The following is a 17,597-nucleotide window of genomic DNA, read 5'->3' as shown; positions in this document are numbered from 1 at the left end:
GATGCTCAATTCTTTATTTTCGGCTTTCACAAGCGTTCATCTAGCAAGTTATATGCACTCCTTAGTGATGTTCAATTTGGTAGGATTCATGAGCTACATACTATTTTCACCCCATATGTTCACATATGTACTTGGAGGATAGATTTGCCCTTGACCAAGTAAGTAGATGATTTTACATTAGTTGCATGCACCCACTTAGGTAGTTTGTATTTCATAAACCCTTTCTCACCATGATCTTTAGTCTTTTTATTCTAAGCATGAGGACATGCTTGGTTTAAGTGTGGGGAGATTTGATAAACCCCAATTTTGTGGTTTATATTGTGTAGAATTTGGGGAGTTTTGTCAATATTTCTCACACTTATTCACAAGAAATGCATGGTTTTGTGTTCACTTCCTAATATTGCTCCATGATGAAAAACATGCTTATTTTGCCTTTCAATTGCCATATTTTAATCCTTTTCTATTGCCATTCGATGCCGTGATGTATTTGTTGTGTGATTTCAGGAATTATAGGGTAGGAATGGCCTAGAAGAGAGGAAGAAAGCATGCACAAAAGGAAGAAACATGAAGATTTGAATTTTGGAAAAATCAGCGTTGGCGCGCACGTGCACTCCACGCGCACGCGTGGATGAGGACGGCTGGAAACGGCGCGCAAGGATGGACGCATCCGCATGGATCAGAGGATTCCTATCGACGCGCACGCGCACATGGCGCGCACGCGCGGGAAGCTGCACGTGACCTCATTAAATAAAATCATGCCTGGCGATTTCTGAGGCTCATCCGGCCCAGATTCAAGCTATTTTTGCATGAAAAAGACCCAAGGATGCTAGGGGGAAAGGGGGGATCATTCAATTTACACTAAGACACAATTTTAGCTAGTTTTTGGGTTCTTTGTTCTTCTAGAGAGAGAAACCCTTGTTCCTCTCTAGATCTAGTTTTAATTTGATATTCCCTTGTTGAATTCTGAATTGGATCTTGTTAATTACTAGTTTTGGTAGTTTAATTTGAATTCCTTAGTATAATTTTGCTTAGATCTTGTGTTAGTTTTATGAATTCTTATCAATTGTCATCTTATACCCATTTTATGAATGTTGTGAATCTTGCTTTTTGATGTTACATTGTTGATTTCTATGATTAATTGTGTTGTTTGGATGATTGTATATTGACAATTTTTAGTGGGTACTTGTTAATTTCAATTTAATTGCAATTTGAACATGTCTTTTATTAATGCTTACCAAGTGTTTGATGAATTGTTTACCTTGATTATGGAGTAGTTCTTTTCACTCTTGGCCTAGGCTAAGGGAATTGGGTAAACTTGAGTCATTGGGTCTAATGGATTTGATTATTTGGGAGCCCTTAGTGGTCAATTTGATAACCATTGACGCTAACCTTCTATTAAGTCAATTAGTAGTGAGGTTAGAACTTATGGGTTGATGTTGACCAAACCATTTGACGTACTTCAAGTATAGAAGTAGACTTAATGAGTTTGGTTCCTCATAATTGTCAAGATATGATTATTAGACAAGGATGGTGACCCCAATTCCCATACCTAGCCAAGAGTTGCTTTTATCATTCCTATTTGAAAACCAAAATTCTTAATTACTTGACTTAGTTATAGCTACTTGTTTAGTTTAGAATAGAATCATATTGGATGTTACTTTGTTAGTTTGGAATTGCTCATGTCTTGCTTAGTTATCTGAATTAATTTCTTGCATTTTAAGATTGCTTGCTTTTTAAGATTCCCATTTTATTTTCTTTCTCATGACATGCAACCCCAGAATTCTAACCAATATTGAAGCACATGTTTTCCCATTCCTTGTGAGACGACCCGAGGTTTGAATACTTCGGTTATTTCTATTAGGGTTGAACTTGTGACAACCAAATCCCTCTCTAAATTTGATCCTCGAGGCTTGTTATCGGTAGAGCTATACTTGCAATGCAACTTTATTGAAAGATTCTCTACCGACATAGTCCACGAGCGTGCATCAATCCTTGTGGCTCCTTCCATCTGTGATTGTTTCGACCTTGATGCATGTTCCTGTTATAGCTTCCATTCCTTTCAACAACATTAAAACCAAACTCAAAGCGACGGGAGTGAGAACTCATAGTAGTTAATAAAAATTAAAAACAAAAATAAAAATAAATAAACAAGCAAAATAAAATATTTACAATAACCAATAATAAGGCACACAATTGCAATTCCCCGGCAACGGCGCCATTTTGACGATCGGATTTTCTGTCAGTAAAGAATTTCACAAATAAATTCTCGTTGTAAGTATAGTTCTAAACCAACAAAGAATCCTTTCGTACATAGATTTTGGTTGTCACTAAAGCAAACCCAATAAAATTTATAACCGAAGTATTTAAACCTCGAGTCGTCTCTCAAGGAATTGCAGGGAAGTATGATTTATTATTGGTTATGGAAAAAGGTATATTTTTGGGATTTTGAAATAGGGAACAGGAAAATAAATTGGCAGGAAATTAAATTAATAACTAGAAAAACTCTTGGCAAGGTATGAGAACTGAAAATCCCATCCTAATTATCCTTATCAAGTGTGATGAGAATTGTTTTTTGCTCCCACTTAGTTAACCCTTACTAAACAAAGGAAAGTCAAGTGGACTAATCAATTTGATTCCTCAAGTCCTAGTCAACTCCTATGGAAAGACTAGCTTTAGAGGGATCCAAATCAATCAGCAAATTCCAATTTTCAATCAACAGCTGAGTTTGACAACTCAAGTATCACCAATTACTCAACCAAAGCCAAAAGGAGAAAAATCCAAATTATTTATTTCATAAATAAAAGAAAGCAATCATAAATCTGAAATACCTCAATTTATATTAAATAGAAAATCAAATTAAACATAGGAATCCATAAGCCAATTTGGCAACATAAGTAATTAACAAGAGAATAAATAAACTAGAAAGCTAGAACAAATAAAAGTAGAAGAGAAATTAAATTAAAGGAACGTTGAACCTGGCATTGAAGAGAAACAATCCTAACACTAAGAGAAATCCTAATTCCTAAAACCTAGAGAGAGGAGAGAACCTCTCTCTCTAGAAAAATACATCTAAAAACCTAAAATTCTCCCTATTGAATGAATGATGATTGAATAATTTGATTCCCTCATTCTCCAGGCTCTATTCTGTGTTTCTTGGCTTAGATTTGGGCCGAAAAAGGGCCCAAAAATCGCTGGGGGCAAATTCTGCAGCTTTCTGCACGTGGCGTCTGTGACGCGAACGCGTAGGTCATGCGTGCGCGTCATTGGGAGATTTTCCTTGTCATGTGTATGCGTCTGTGATGCGTACGCGTCGTTTAATTTGTGATCTGTGCCAGGCAAGCGTCCGCGTCATCCATGCGTGCGCGTCGCTGCCATTTTCTCCAAAACTCTATTTTGTGCGTTCCTTCCATTTTTGCATTTTTCTTCTCTGTCTTCTAAGACATTCCTGCCCTATAAAGCCTGAAAATACTTAACACACAGATCACGGCATCGAATGGTAATAAAGGGTAATTAAAATTAACATTTTTAAGGCATAGGAAACATGTTTTCACATATATCATAGAATAAGGAAGGGATTGTAAAACCATGCAAATTATATGAATAAGTGGATGAAGAATTTGATAAAAACACTCAATTGGGCAAAAGATAAATCATAAAATAGTGGTTTATCAAGCACAAATTGGGAGACAATCTTGAAACCTTGCTATTTCATTGAATAAATGTGGGTAAAAGGTTATAAAATCCCCTAAATCAAGCAAAAGATAAACCCTACAAATGGGGTTTATCAACCTCCCCACACTTAAACCAAGCATGTCCTCATGCTTAAACCAAGAGTGAAGTAAGGGTATGGCATTTATTCAATGAAAACTCACTAAATGCAATCTACCTATATGCAACTATCTACATGAATGCACTTGCTTGGTCAAAATAAATCAATTCCCAAGAGAACATATATGCACAAGGGCTCGGGACTAGCAAGTCTAACCCACAATTGAATTGAGCTATTAAATATTTTTACAAACTTGCGTGAAGAATGATGATCATAGGTGAAATCATGTAGTTGAGCATCAAACCCTCACCGGATGTGTTTGCACTCTATTCGCTCAAGTGTTTAGGGTTGATTCACTCAATTCTCCCCTAATCATGCTTTCCAAGATTTGTTTTTCATCTAACAATCAACATTTACTCAATGCATGCATGCAATTATCATGAGGTCTTTTCTTTAAGTTGTAATGGGGCTAGGGTCAAGGTAGGATGCATATTTGGTCAAGTGGACTTGAAATTTGAATCTTTGATAAGCATAAACTCCCCTCCTAACCTATGACATCCTATACAATTCAAAACTAACCTAACTACCCATTTTTCACTTTTTCACATACTCATGCATTCTTTCCTTGATCACAACACTTATGCATTGATCTTTATTGAGCTTCACTTTGCTTTGGGGCATTTTGTCCCCTTTTTATTCCTTTCTTTTTCTATTTTTTTCTTCTTTTCTTTTCTTTTCCATACTCTTCTTTTTTGTTTCTTTTTCTTTTTCTTTTGTTTTTCTCATTTCATTTTTTTCTTTCTTTCAAACTATATACAGGAACATCAATGCATAAGGTCTATACATTTTAATTATCACATGAGCATGCACCCAATTCCCCATATTTACAATAAAAATACAAAACTACCCTTTTATTCACCCAATGTCCCAAGATTTCTCACACTTGAATGATACACACACACTAGCCTAAGCCAATCAAAGATCCAAATAAGAACTTTTATTGTTTTTCACTTCAAGGCTTGTAATATGCTAAATTAAGAACAAAGAGGGTTGAACGTAGGCTCAAAATTGGCTAACAATGGATGATAAGAGGTAAGGCTATTTGGGTAAGTGAGCTAAATTAAATAATGGCCTCAATCATATAAATGCATGAATACATAAAATAATGGACATAAAGAATCAAACAAATCAAAGATTACAATCATAGAAAGAGAATAGTTCACACAAGAAGGAAAAATAAGTGGTTATAAGATGTAACCACACCATTAGGCTCAAATCTCACTTGCTTGTGTTCTTTGCTCAAAACATGTTCCACAATATATATATTTCAAGCAAGTTTAATGAAAAGTTTTCACTCAAATCAATTGGTACCCTATAGATATAAATCTTGAAAAATTTCATTATTTTGACTAAGCTTATTGTGTGTATATATGCAAAATAAGAAAATGCAAGTAAAAATCCTAAAAACCTAAAATGAAATGCAAAAGTGTTGGGATTAGAAATTTGTCACCTAAAATCGCCGATTGGTCGGACGATCTCTCCACACTTCAAAGTTTGCACCGTCCTCGGTGTATTCAAAGATGAGCAAGGGGGTACGGTGAATTTCCGGATTGCCACCTTCAGCTGGTAGGTCAACCGGTTGTTGCATGTTCTTTCTTCCACTTTTGTTTTGTTTTCTTTTTTGCTTGTGGTGCATCAATCATGAAAAAAAATAGAAAATAACACCATAAGATGGGAAATTACAAAAGCATGGAAGTATACATTGTTGGAATGAGGTCATAATCATTAGAATTGAGTGAGTGGATTAGTGTGACATTAATGACAAATAAGTGTGTGAATTTTAAATTACGCGGTTTAGAACCACATTAGCATAAAAAGCGATGTCACAAAAGAAGCATGCACTTTACTCATTCTAGTGTGCTTAAGATGCTCTAAGTGAACTTGTAAGGTAAAACAAGCATTAAAGAAGCATGAGAGCATTCAAGCTAAAAGCATATGGATGCATATGATCATGAAGCATAATGCATTAAAGTAAATGCACAACATCCATCAAGAAATTGCCTAATCGAGGAAAAGGGTTCAAATCACATGGTGGTTAGCTACAACATGCAATTCACGAAGAGTTACAAGCTCGAAGGCAATTCAACTTAGTTGGTATTCTCAAAATTAAGCATGAAGAACTTAAAACCAAGTAGCAACAAGTAACCTCAATCAAGGAATCCAACAAAGATTATTCAAAGACAATTATGTTAAAATAGCATTTAGGCAATAAAAGGCCGCAATGCATAGTAAACAAAATCAATAATCCAACACTTATAATGAAAAGAGAGAAAATGAAATGAAAACTATACTAAAACTAACTAATTAACTAACTAACTAACTAAAATAAATGGTTATCAATGGTGTCCGGAAGTGTTGGATGAGGGGTAGAAGAAGGGAAGAAGAAAAGAGAAGGAAAGAAATGGAAAGAAGAGGAGAAAAGAAATGTAGTGAAGGAAGGGCATCCACGCGTACGCGTGCATGGCGCGCGCGTGTGGGTGGTGGTGCAATGGACGCGATGCGTACGTGTACGTGGCGCGTCCGCGTCGATGGCTTATTTCGAGAGTGGCGCGTATGCATCGTGTGCGTGTATGCACGAGTTGGTTTGTGCCTCAGGCATAGTGCTAGCGCAGCGTAGGCACAACTCTCGGGTCAATGTATGGAGGAATGAAATCTTGTAATCCACGCGTACGCGTACATGGCGCGTCCACGTGGAGGGGCAAAAATGCTTGATGCACGCGTACGCATGCAGTGCGCAAACGCGTGGATGGTGCTCTGTTTTTCCAAGTTTTTTCTATGTTTTTGCACAAATCCAAGCATTCCAAACCTCTAAACAGTTACCAGAAGACCCTAAAACCTTATTTAACATACTAAACTACCAAATAAACTCAACAAACAAAACAAAACATGAATTTAACTAATTCTATCAATATTTACAAAAGAAAAAGTGAAAATATATTACCATGGTGGGGTGTCTCCCACCTAGCACTTTTGTTTATTGTCCTTAAGTTGGACTTATGGGGAGCTCCTCTCAAGGTGGCTTGTGATTGAAGCTATCCTTGAACATCAACCAATGCTTGAGTCTCCAATAAGCTCCATTCTTTAATTTTAATATCTTCAAGCTTTGATGGAGTTCTTTACAAACCGTGAGCTCCCAAATTTGATCTTCCTTGTGTGATCCAGGATCCCACACTTTGTTTTGACACCCGTCCTTAAATTGGTCATCATTATTCCATCCGGGTGGCATAACATTAGAATTCTCAAAGAAGCTTCCAAACAACTTCCTAGATCCATGCAATTTGGTTCTCCACCAATCATTACTATACAACTTTGCGCATGCAACCATCATGAACTTAGAATGATGTTTCCAACCACTACACAACTCTCTTCTACTTTTAACTCTACAAATAGCTCTAAGTTGACCATCATTTTCAATCAAACCATATTCAAGTGAGAAAGTAAAGCTTAGGGATAAGAATTTTACCCACTTGAATATTGTGTAGGATGGTGACTTAGGAAGGGGTAGTCCCAATAATCTTGCAAGCTCCACTCCTTTGTGCTCTTCCTTGAATATCTCCACCTCTTCGCAAGCTTCTTCAATTTCAACATTTTTCCCTTTATCACTTGGCTTGGTGTTGTCTTCAAGAACTTCGATTTCTTGCCCAATGGGAGGTGATTCAATTTTGGATAGGAATTCATTGATGAATGAATCTCTTGATCAACCTCTTCATATTCTTCAATTTTGATATACACCATGTCCGCTTTTTCCCCTTGGTAGCTCTCTTCCAATTCACTCGCTTCCTCGTTGTTCACCAAGGGTATGGGGGGTTGTGCATATTCTTCTATAATTTTAACTTCATATCCAATAGGAAAGGATTCAATTGTAGATAGAAATTCATCCATGATTGAATCCATCTCTTGATAAACCTCATTCAAGTCTCCAACTATGATATGCCTTGGAGGTTGCGTACCCTCCTCAACATCAATATCAAGCTTCTTCGAAGAGTGCTCCACGATGCTACATTCCCATGGACTTTCAACATCTCCTAAATATTCAACCACTTCTTTCTTTTCTTCGATAACCATAGGTTCCTCCAATTGCTCTAATACAAAATAACATCTCTCATTTCCTACCGGAGTTTCCAATCTCTCCTTCTTGACATGATCTTCAATTGATTCTTCACATGTGGCTATGGAAGCACCTTGAGTGTTCAAGTATTGGTAGGCTAAAGTATGCACTACCTTGGTCAAGTTAGTCACAAACTCTAGGGTGTTCCTTTGCATATCCGCTTGTCCTTAAAGTAGCAAGGTAAGAGAATCATCTATTGGGGCTTGGGATAGATAAGAGGGTTCATCATTTTGGAGAGAGGGTTCATAGTGGGAAGGTGGTTCTTCTTGGTAAGGGTATGGAGATGGTGAGTATTGAGGTGGTTCATGGTAGTAATCTTGATAGGGTTGTGGTGGTTCTAAAGGTTCTTGCTCATAATGGTCATGAGAATATGGTATGAGTGATTGGTCATATGGTGGATATGGGTCATAGAGATGTGCTTGGTATGGAAAGGCTTGTGAGTATGGTTGAGGTTCATGTTGAGGATAAGAGTCATAGGCATATGATGATGGTAATTGATTGTCATAAAAGGATTCACCATAGCCATTGAATTGACATGCATTAGGATAGTAATTATACCTATACTTATTCGGAGGTTATTGCCAATAGGAGTGATCGATTCCTTGAGACTCCTCCCATCTTTGTTGGTCCCATCCTTGATACATGTTATCATTAAAGTCCACATTTCCTACAACATGGTGAGAACCAAACTCATAGCCAAGAGGGTGAGAATTCATGATAGCAAAGACAAAAATGAAGGCACAAAAACAAGAAGATAAAATCTAACTACTAAATCAAACAAGCAAGCTATTCAGAATATTCACATATGTACAATAACCAATAACACAATACCATTGCAATTCCCCGGCAACGGCGCCATTTTGATGATTGGATTTTTGTGTGGTCTAGAATTCACAATAAATTCTCGTTGCAAGTATAGTTTCTAAACCAATCAATAATCCTTTCATACAAAAATTTGTTTGTCACAAGTACAAACCCCTAAAATCTATAAACTGAAGTATTTAAATCTCGGGTCATTCTCCCTAGAAATTGCGATAAAGTGTCTTGTTATTGGTTATGAGGTATGTTTTAGGGTTTTTGGGATATGAGACATGAAATGTAAATGGCAATGAAAATGAACTAACAACTAATAAAGGTCTTGGCAAAGTTTGGTGGTCAAGGATCTCTATCCTAATCACTAACCTCAACATGAGAATTGGCAAGGATCAATCCCATTAAGTCATCCTCTAACTAGTAGTAAAGGAAAGTCAAATGAGCTATATCAATCCAAGTCCATAATTCCTAGTTCTCCACCAATTCAATTAGTAAGATCTAGCATTAATGGCTCCCAATCATTAATTACTTGGACATTAGTAACTCAAGAGTTTCTAAGTTACCTTCCCAAGCCAAGAGCATAAAATTCTACTCTAAAATCCAACCAAGCATTTTATCAAACACTTGGAAGGCACAAAAGGAAAGCATAGTAAAATTGCAAAGAATGTAAATCTACACTACTCAATTGCAAGAAATTAAACAACAACAAATCAAATGAACAATAAAGGAACATAAAAACATAAATTGCATTAAAAGAAAAAGGAAGGAACAAAAGTGCATCAATATAAAAGTAGAGAATTACAAGAATTAAATGCTAAACTAGAGAGAAGAAATGTAGAAGAAGAAGAAATACAAAAGGAAAAGTAAATCAAAGCATGAAATTAACCTAGATCTAAGAAATTCTAATCTAGATCTAACCTACGCCTAATTCTAGAGAGAAGAGAGAGCTTCTCTCTCTAGAAACTAACTAAAGCATGATAAAACTAAAATAAAACTCCCTAACTAACTAGATGTCCCATCCCTCTTCAATCCTTGGGTTAAATAGCATCAGAAATGAGTTAGATTGGGCCAAAAATGCTTTAGAATTCGCTGGCCATGAGTTTGCATTTAGTGAATCACGTGCAACATCGGCATGTACACGTATAGTGTGCGTGCACGCCCATAAACACGATGAAACTATGGCAAATCTTATATCATTTTGAAGCCTCAGATGTTAGCTTTCCAACGCAACTAGAACCGCATCATTTGGACCTCTGTAGCTCAAGTTATGGGCGATTAAGTGCAAAGAGGTCGGCTTGACAGCTTTGTAATTCCTTCATTTCTTCATGAGTTCTCCATTTCTACATGCTTTTCCTTCATACCCTCAATCCAATCCTTGCCTCCTAAATCTGAAATCACTTAAAAAAAATATCAAGGTACCTAATGGAATTAAGGTGAATTAAATTTAGCTAATTAAGGACCTAGAAAGCATGTTTTCACACTTAAGCACAAATTGGGAGACAATCATGAAACCATGCTATTTCATTGAATAAATGTGGGTAAAAGGTTATAAATCCCTTAAATCAAGCACAAGATAAACCCTACAAATGGGGTTTATAAACCCGGCAACGGCGCCATTTTGATGAACGGATTATTGATGGTCTAAAATTCACAATAAATTCTCGTTGCAAGTATAGTTTCTAAACCAACAATAATCCTTTCATACAAAAATTTTGTTTGTCACTAGTACAAACCCCTAAAATCTATAAACCGAAGTATTGAACCTCAGGTTGTTCTCCTTAGGAATTGCAATAAAGTGTCCTTGTTATTGGTTATGAGTTGTATTTTGGGGTTTTTGAGATAATAGGCAAGAAACATAAATGGCAAGGAAAATAAACTAACAACTAACAAAGCTCTTGGCAAGGAATGAGAATTAGAAGTTCCATCCTAGTCATCCTTCTCAATTGTGACCACAATTGTTCATTGTTACCACTTAGTTAACCTCTAACCATGGAGGAAGTCAAGTGAATGAATTAACTTGATTCCACAAGTCCTAGCCAACTCCCAAAGGAAACACTAGCTTTAGTGGTATCCAAATCAATTAGCAACTTCTAATTATCAATCAACAAAGGAATTAGATAACTCAAGCGTCACTAATTACTCTACCAAATCCAAGAGGAGAAAATTCTATACTAAAATCCAACCAAGCATTTCATTAAACACTTGGAAGGCACAAAAGGAAAGCATAGAAAATCTACAATAAGAATGAATTCTAACAACAATTGGATGCAAAGAATTAACAACAACAATTAAAGAAAACAAGATCTACATGAATTACCTCAAATTGCATTAAAGAAAAACAGAAGGAACAAGAGTAGATCTACAACAAAATATAGAAGCAACATAAAGGAAATTACAACAAAAGAATAGAAGAATGATGATTGCAACAACAAAGAATTAAGAAGAAGAAGTAGAAGAAAGCATGAATTGAACCCTAGATCTAAGATTATTGAACTAAACCTAAACCTAATCCTAATTCTAGAGAGAAGGGAGAGCTTCTCTCTCTAGAAACTAACTAATCCTAATCCTAGTGTGTATTATGTGTTGTCAATGATGTGAATGATGATTTTCCCTTCAATCCTTGGTCCTTATATGCATTTTGGGCACGTTTTCAATTTAAAAATCACGTGCGCCCACTGATGAGCGGATAATTTATACGTGTTTTGGCATTGTTTTTAGTATGTTTTTAGTATATTTTAGTTAGTTTTTATTATATTTTTATTAGTTTTTAAATAAAAATCACTCTTCTGGACTTTACTATGAGTTTGTGTGTTTTTCTGTGATTTTAGGTATTTTCTGGCTGAAATTGAGGGACCTGAGAAAAAATCTGATTCAGAGGCTGAAAAAGGATTGCACATGGTGTTGGATTCTGACCTCCCTGCACTCAAAGTGGATTTTCTGGAGATACAGAAACCCAATTGGCACGCTTTTAATTGCGTTGAAAAGTAGACATCCTGGGATTTCCAGCAATATATAATAGTCCATACTTTTTCCGAGATTTGATGGCCCAAACAGGCGTTCCAAGTCAGCTCAAGAATTCTGGCGTTTAACACCAAAACTGGCACAAAAGCTGGAGTTAAACGCCCAAACTGGCACAAAAACTGGCGTTTAACTCCAAGAAAAGTCTCTACACGAAAATGCTTCAATACTCAGCCCAAGCACACACCAAGTGGGCCCGGAAGAAGATTTTTGCATTAATTACTGATTTCTGTAAACCCTAGCCTACTGGTTTTCTATAAATAGGACCTTTTGCTATTGTATTTTACATCTTGGGACGTTTAGTCCTTAGACCTTTGAGGCTGGCCATTCGGCCATGCTTACACTATTTGTTCTTATGTATTTTCAACGGTGGAGTTTCTACACCCCATAGATTAAGGTGTGGAGCTCTGCTGTTCTTCATGAATTAATACAAAGTACTATTGTTTTTCTATTCAACTCAAGTCTATTTCTTCCCCAAGATATTCATTCGTTCTTCAACTTGATGAATGTGATGATCCGTGACACTCATCATCATTCTCACCTATGAACATGTGCCTGACAACCACCTCTGTTCTACTAGCAATGGCTTGAATGCGTATCTCTTGGGTTTCTAATTTAAGATTGGAACCTTCGTTGTATAGGCTAGAATTATTGACAGCCATTCCTGAGATCCGGAATGTCTAAACCTTGTCTGTGGTATTCTGAGTAGGATCTGGGAAGAAAAGACTATGACGAGCTTCAAACTCGCGATTGTGGGGCGTGTGACAGACGCAAAAGGATCAATGGATCCTACTTCGACATGATCGAGAACCGACAGCTAATTAGCCGATGTTGTGACAGAGCATCAGGACCATTTTCACTGAGAGGATGGGATGTAGCCATTGACAACGGTGATGCCCAACATAAAGCTTGCCATGGAAAGGAGTATGAATGATTGGAAGAAGGGAATAGGAAAGCAGAGGTTCAAGGGGAACAAAGCATCTTTATACGCTTATCTGAAATCCACCAATGAATTACATAAGTATCTCTATCTTTATTTTATGTTTTATTTTCATCACCATAAACTCCATAACCATTTGAATCCACCTGACTGAGATTTACAGGATGACCATAGCTTGCTTCAAGCCGATAATCTCCGTGGAATCGACCCTTACTCACATAAGGTTTATTACTTGGACGACCCAGTGCACTTGCTAGTTAGTTGTGCGGAATTGTGACAAAGTTTGATTCACGTTTGAGAGCTCCAAGTCCTTTGGCGCCATTGTTGATGATCACAATTTCGTGCACCAAGTTTTTATCGCCGTTGCCGGGGATTGTTCGAGTTTGGACAACTGACGGTTCATCTTGTTGCTTAGATTAGGTATCTTTTCTCCAGAATTTTTAAGAATGAATTCTAGAGTTTCAACGTGATGTTCCCACCATCACAAAAGCTGATTGATTCTCATCAATTTAGCTATTGAATGTAATGTCCTACTGAAGCTTGGCCAAACATGTCTAATCCTTTTTAGAGTGAAGCTTTAGACTAACATTGCATGATTCCTGGAATTCTTATTAAAAGTTTTGATTCTCTTTATTTTCTTTTTCATATAAGTTTCGAAATTCACAAAAAAATTTATAAAACCATAAAAATAAAAAATTATTTTATGTTTCTTGTTTGAGTCTAGTATCAATTTTTAAGTTTGGTGTCAATTGCATTCTTCTTGCATTTTTCGAAAACATGCAATATGTTCTTCATTAATCTTCAAGTTGTTCTTGATGATTTCATTGCTCTGATCTTTAAATTCTTTTGTTTTGTGTGTTTTATTGTTTTTCATATGCATTCTCAATTTCTTAGTGTCTCTTATATGAAAATTTTTAAGTTTGGTGTCTTGCATGCATTGTTTATTTGATCTTAGTTGCATTTTTATTGTTTCTTATCATTAAAAATTCAAAAAAATATTTTCAAAATTATGTCTTCTCAAGTCAATAATACAGAGAATTGAAGATTCAGAACATTCAGCAGAGGAATCAAACAGAAAAAGCTGGGCGTTCAAAACGCCCAGTGAAGAAGGAAAACTGGTGTTTAAACGCCAGCCAGGGCACCTGGCTGGGCGTTTAACGCCCAAAAAGGTAGAGTTTTGGGCGTTAAATGCCAGAATGGGCACCATTCTGGGCGTTTAATGCCAGGATGACACTAGAGGGAAGATTTTGTTTTTAATTCACATTTTTTTCAAGTTTTCATAATTTTTCAAAATCAAATCTTTTTCAAATCATATCTTTTCAATCATATCTCTTTCAAAATCAATTTCTTTCCATTTTATATTTATTTTTACTATTTTCAAATGCAATTCGAACTATGTCCCTCTTGATAAGTTCGAATTCCCTCTTCTCCACCTCCTCCTTCTATTCTTCTTTTCCTCTGACACCTCAAGAAATCTCTATACTGTGACATAGAGGATTCCCTATTTTCTTGTTATCTTCTCTTTCATATGAGCAGGAACAAAGATAAAGGCATACTTGTTCAAGCTGATCCTGAACCTGAAAGGACCTTGAAGAGAAAGCTAAGAGAAGCTAAAGAACAATTCTCTTTATAGGGCCTAACAGAACTCTTCAAAGAAGAAGAAACCATGGCAGCCGAAAACAACAACAATGCCAACAATGCAAGGAAGGTGCTTGGTGACTTTACTGCACCTACTCCTGATTTCTATGGGAGAAGCATCTCTATCCCTGCCATTGGAGCAAACAACTTTGAGCTTAAGCCTCAATTAGTTTCTCTAATGCAACAGAATTGCAAGTTTCATGGACTTCCATTGGAAGATCCTCATCAGTTCTTAGCTGAGTTCTTGCAAATCTGTGACACTGTCAAGACCAATGGGGTTGACCCTGAAGTCTACAAACTTATGCTTTGTCCTTTTGCTGTAAGAGACAGAGCTAGGACATGGTTGGATTCACAACCTAAAGAAAGCCTGAACTCTTGGGAAAAGCTAGTCAATGCCTTCTTGGCAAAGTTCTTTCCACCTCAAAAATTGAGTAAGCTTAGAGTGGAAGTCCAAAGCTTTAGACAGAAGGATGGTGAATCCCTCTATGAAGCTTGGGAAAGATACAAGCAATTGATCAGAAGGTGCCCTTCTGATATGCTTTCTGAATGGAGTATCATAGGTATTTTCTATGATGGTCTGTCTGAACTATCCAAGATGTCATTGGATAGCTCTGCTGGAGGATCTCTTCATCTGAAGAAGACGCCTGCAGAAGCTCAGGAACTCATTGAAATGGTTACAAATAACCAATTCATGTACACCTCTGAAAGGAATCCTGTGAATAATGGGTCAACTCAGAAGAAAGGAGTTCTTGAGATTGATACTCTGAATGCCATATTGGCTCAGAATAAAATATTGACCCAACAAGTCAATATGATTTCTCAGAGTCTGTCTAGAATGCAAGCAGCAACAGGCAGTACTAAGGAAGCCTCCTCTGAAGAAAAAGCTTATGATCCTGAGAACCCAGCAATGGAATAGGTGAATTACATGGGAGAACCCTATGGAAACACCTATAATCCTTCATAGGGAAATCATCCAAATCTATCATGGAAGGATCAACAGAGACCTCAACAAGGTTTCAACAATAATAATGGTGGAAGAAACAGGTTTAGCAATAGCAAGCCTTTTCCATCACCTTCTCAGCAACAGACAGAGAATTCTAAGCAAAGCCACTCTGACATAGCAACCATTGTCTCTGATCTAATCAAAACCATTCAAAGTTTCATGACTGAAACAAGGTCTTTCATTAGAAATTTGGAGGGACAATTGGGTCAGCTGAGTAAGAAAATTACTGAACTCCCTCCTAGTACTCTCCCAAGCAACACAGATGAAAATCCAAAGAGAGAGTGCAAGGCCATAAACACGTCTCACATGGTCGAACCTGGAGAGGAGGAAGAGGCAGTGATCTCCACTGAAGAAGACCTCAATGGACGTCCACTGACCTCCATGGAGTTCCCTAATGAGGAACCATGGGAATTTGAGGCTCACACTGAGACCATAGAGATTCCATTAAATTTACTTCTGCCTTTCATAAGCTCTGATGAATATTCTTCCTCTGAAGAGGATGAAGATGTCACTGAAGGGCAAGTTGCTAAGTACCTTGGAGCAATCATGAAGCTAAATGCCAAGTTATTTGATAATGAGACTTGGGAGAATGAACCTCCATTGCTCATCAAAGAACTAGATAACTTGACTAAGCAGAGATTACCTCAAAAGAGACAGGACCCTGGAAAGTTCTCAATCCCTTGTACCATAGGCACCATGACCTTTGAGAAGGCTCTGTGTGACCTAGGGTCAAGCATAAACCTTATGCCTCTCTCTGTAATGGAGAAGATAGGGATCATTGAGGTACAAGCTGCAAGAATCTCACTAGAGATGGCAGACAATTCAAAGAAACAAGCTTTTGGACTTGTAGAGGATGTCTTGGTAAAGGTTGAAGACCATTACATCCCTGCTGATTTCATAATCCTAGAGACTGGGAAGTGTATGGATGAATCCATCATCCTTGGCAGACCCTTCCTAGCCACAGCAAAAGCTGTGATTGATGTTGACAGAGGAGAATTGATCATTCAAGTGATTGGAGACTCCCTTGTGTTTAAAGCTCAAGGATATCTCTCTGTCACCATGGAGAGGAAGCATGAAGAGCTTCTCTCAACACAGAGTCAAACAGAGCCCCCACAGTCAAACTCTAAGTTTGGTGTTGGGAGGCCACAACCAAACTTTAAGTTTGGTGTTGAACCCCCACATTCAAACTCTAAGTTTGGTGTTGGAAGGTTCCAACATTGCTCTGAACATCCGTGAGGCTCCATGAGAGCCATTGTCAAGCTATTGACGTTAAAGAAGCGCTTGTTGGGAGGCAACCCAATTTTTACTTATCTATGTTAAATTTCTATTTTCTTTTGTTATTTTATGTTTTCTGTAGGTTGATGATCATGTGAAGTCACAAAAATAATTGAAAAAATCAAAAACAGAAGGAAAAACAGAATGAAAAATAAAACACCCTGGAGGAGACAGTTTCTGGCGTTTAAACGCCAGTAAAGGTAGCAGAATGGGAGTTAAACACCCAGTCTGGCACCATTCTGGGCGTTTAATGCCAGAAAAGGGCACCAGATTGGCGTTTAACACCAGGAATGGGCAAGAAGCTGGCGTTAAACGCCAGAAATGGGTAGCAGCCTGGTGTTTAACGCCAGGATTGGCAGTAAAGGGCGTTTTACACGCCACTTGGTGCAGGGATGAGATATCCTTGACACCTCAGGATCTGTGGACCCCACAGGATCCCCACCTACCCCACCACTCTCTCTCTTCTTTACCCATTCACCAATCACCTCAATACCTCTTCCCCAAAAAACCCTCACCTATTATATCCCACCATTCTCTTCACCACTCACATCCATCTTTCATAAAACCCCACCTACCTCACCATCCAAATTCAAACCACTTTCCCTCCCAAACCCACCCTCTATAGCCGAACCATACACACCCCTCTCACTCCTATATAAACCCATCTTTACTCCTTCATTTTCACACAACCTAAACACCACTTCTCCCCCTTGGCCGAAACACAAAGCCCACTCCATCTCCTCTATTTCTTCTTTTTCTACTCTTTTCTTTCTTCTTTTGCTCGAGGACGAGCAACCTTCTAAGTTTGGTGTGGTAAAAGCTAAAGCTTTTTGTTTTTCCATAACCATTTATGGCACCAAAGGCCGGAGAAACCTCTAGAAAGAGGAAAGGGAAGGCAAAAGCTTCCACCTCCGAGTCATGGGAGATGGAGAGATTCCTCTCAAGGGTGCATCAAGACCACTTCTATGAAGTT

Source organism: Arachis ipaensis, chromosome B09, assembly GCF_000816755.2.
Source record: "Arachis ipaensis cultivar K30076 chromosome B09, Araip1.1, whole genome shotgun sequence".
Lineage (NCBI taxonomy): Eukaryota > Viridiplantae > Streptophyta > Magnoliopsida > Fabales > Fabaceae > Arachis > Arachis ipaensis.
Note: the sequence above shows the minus strand (reverse complement) of the source record.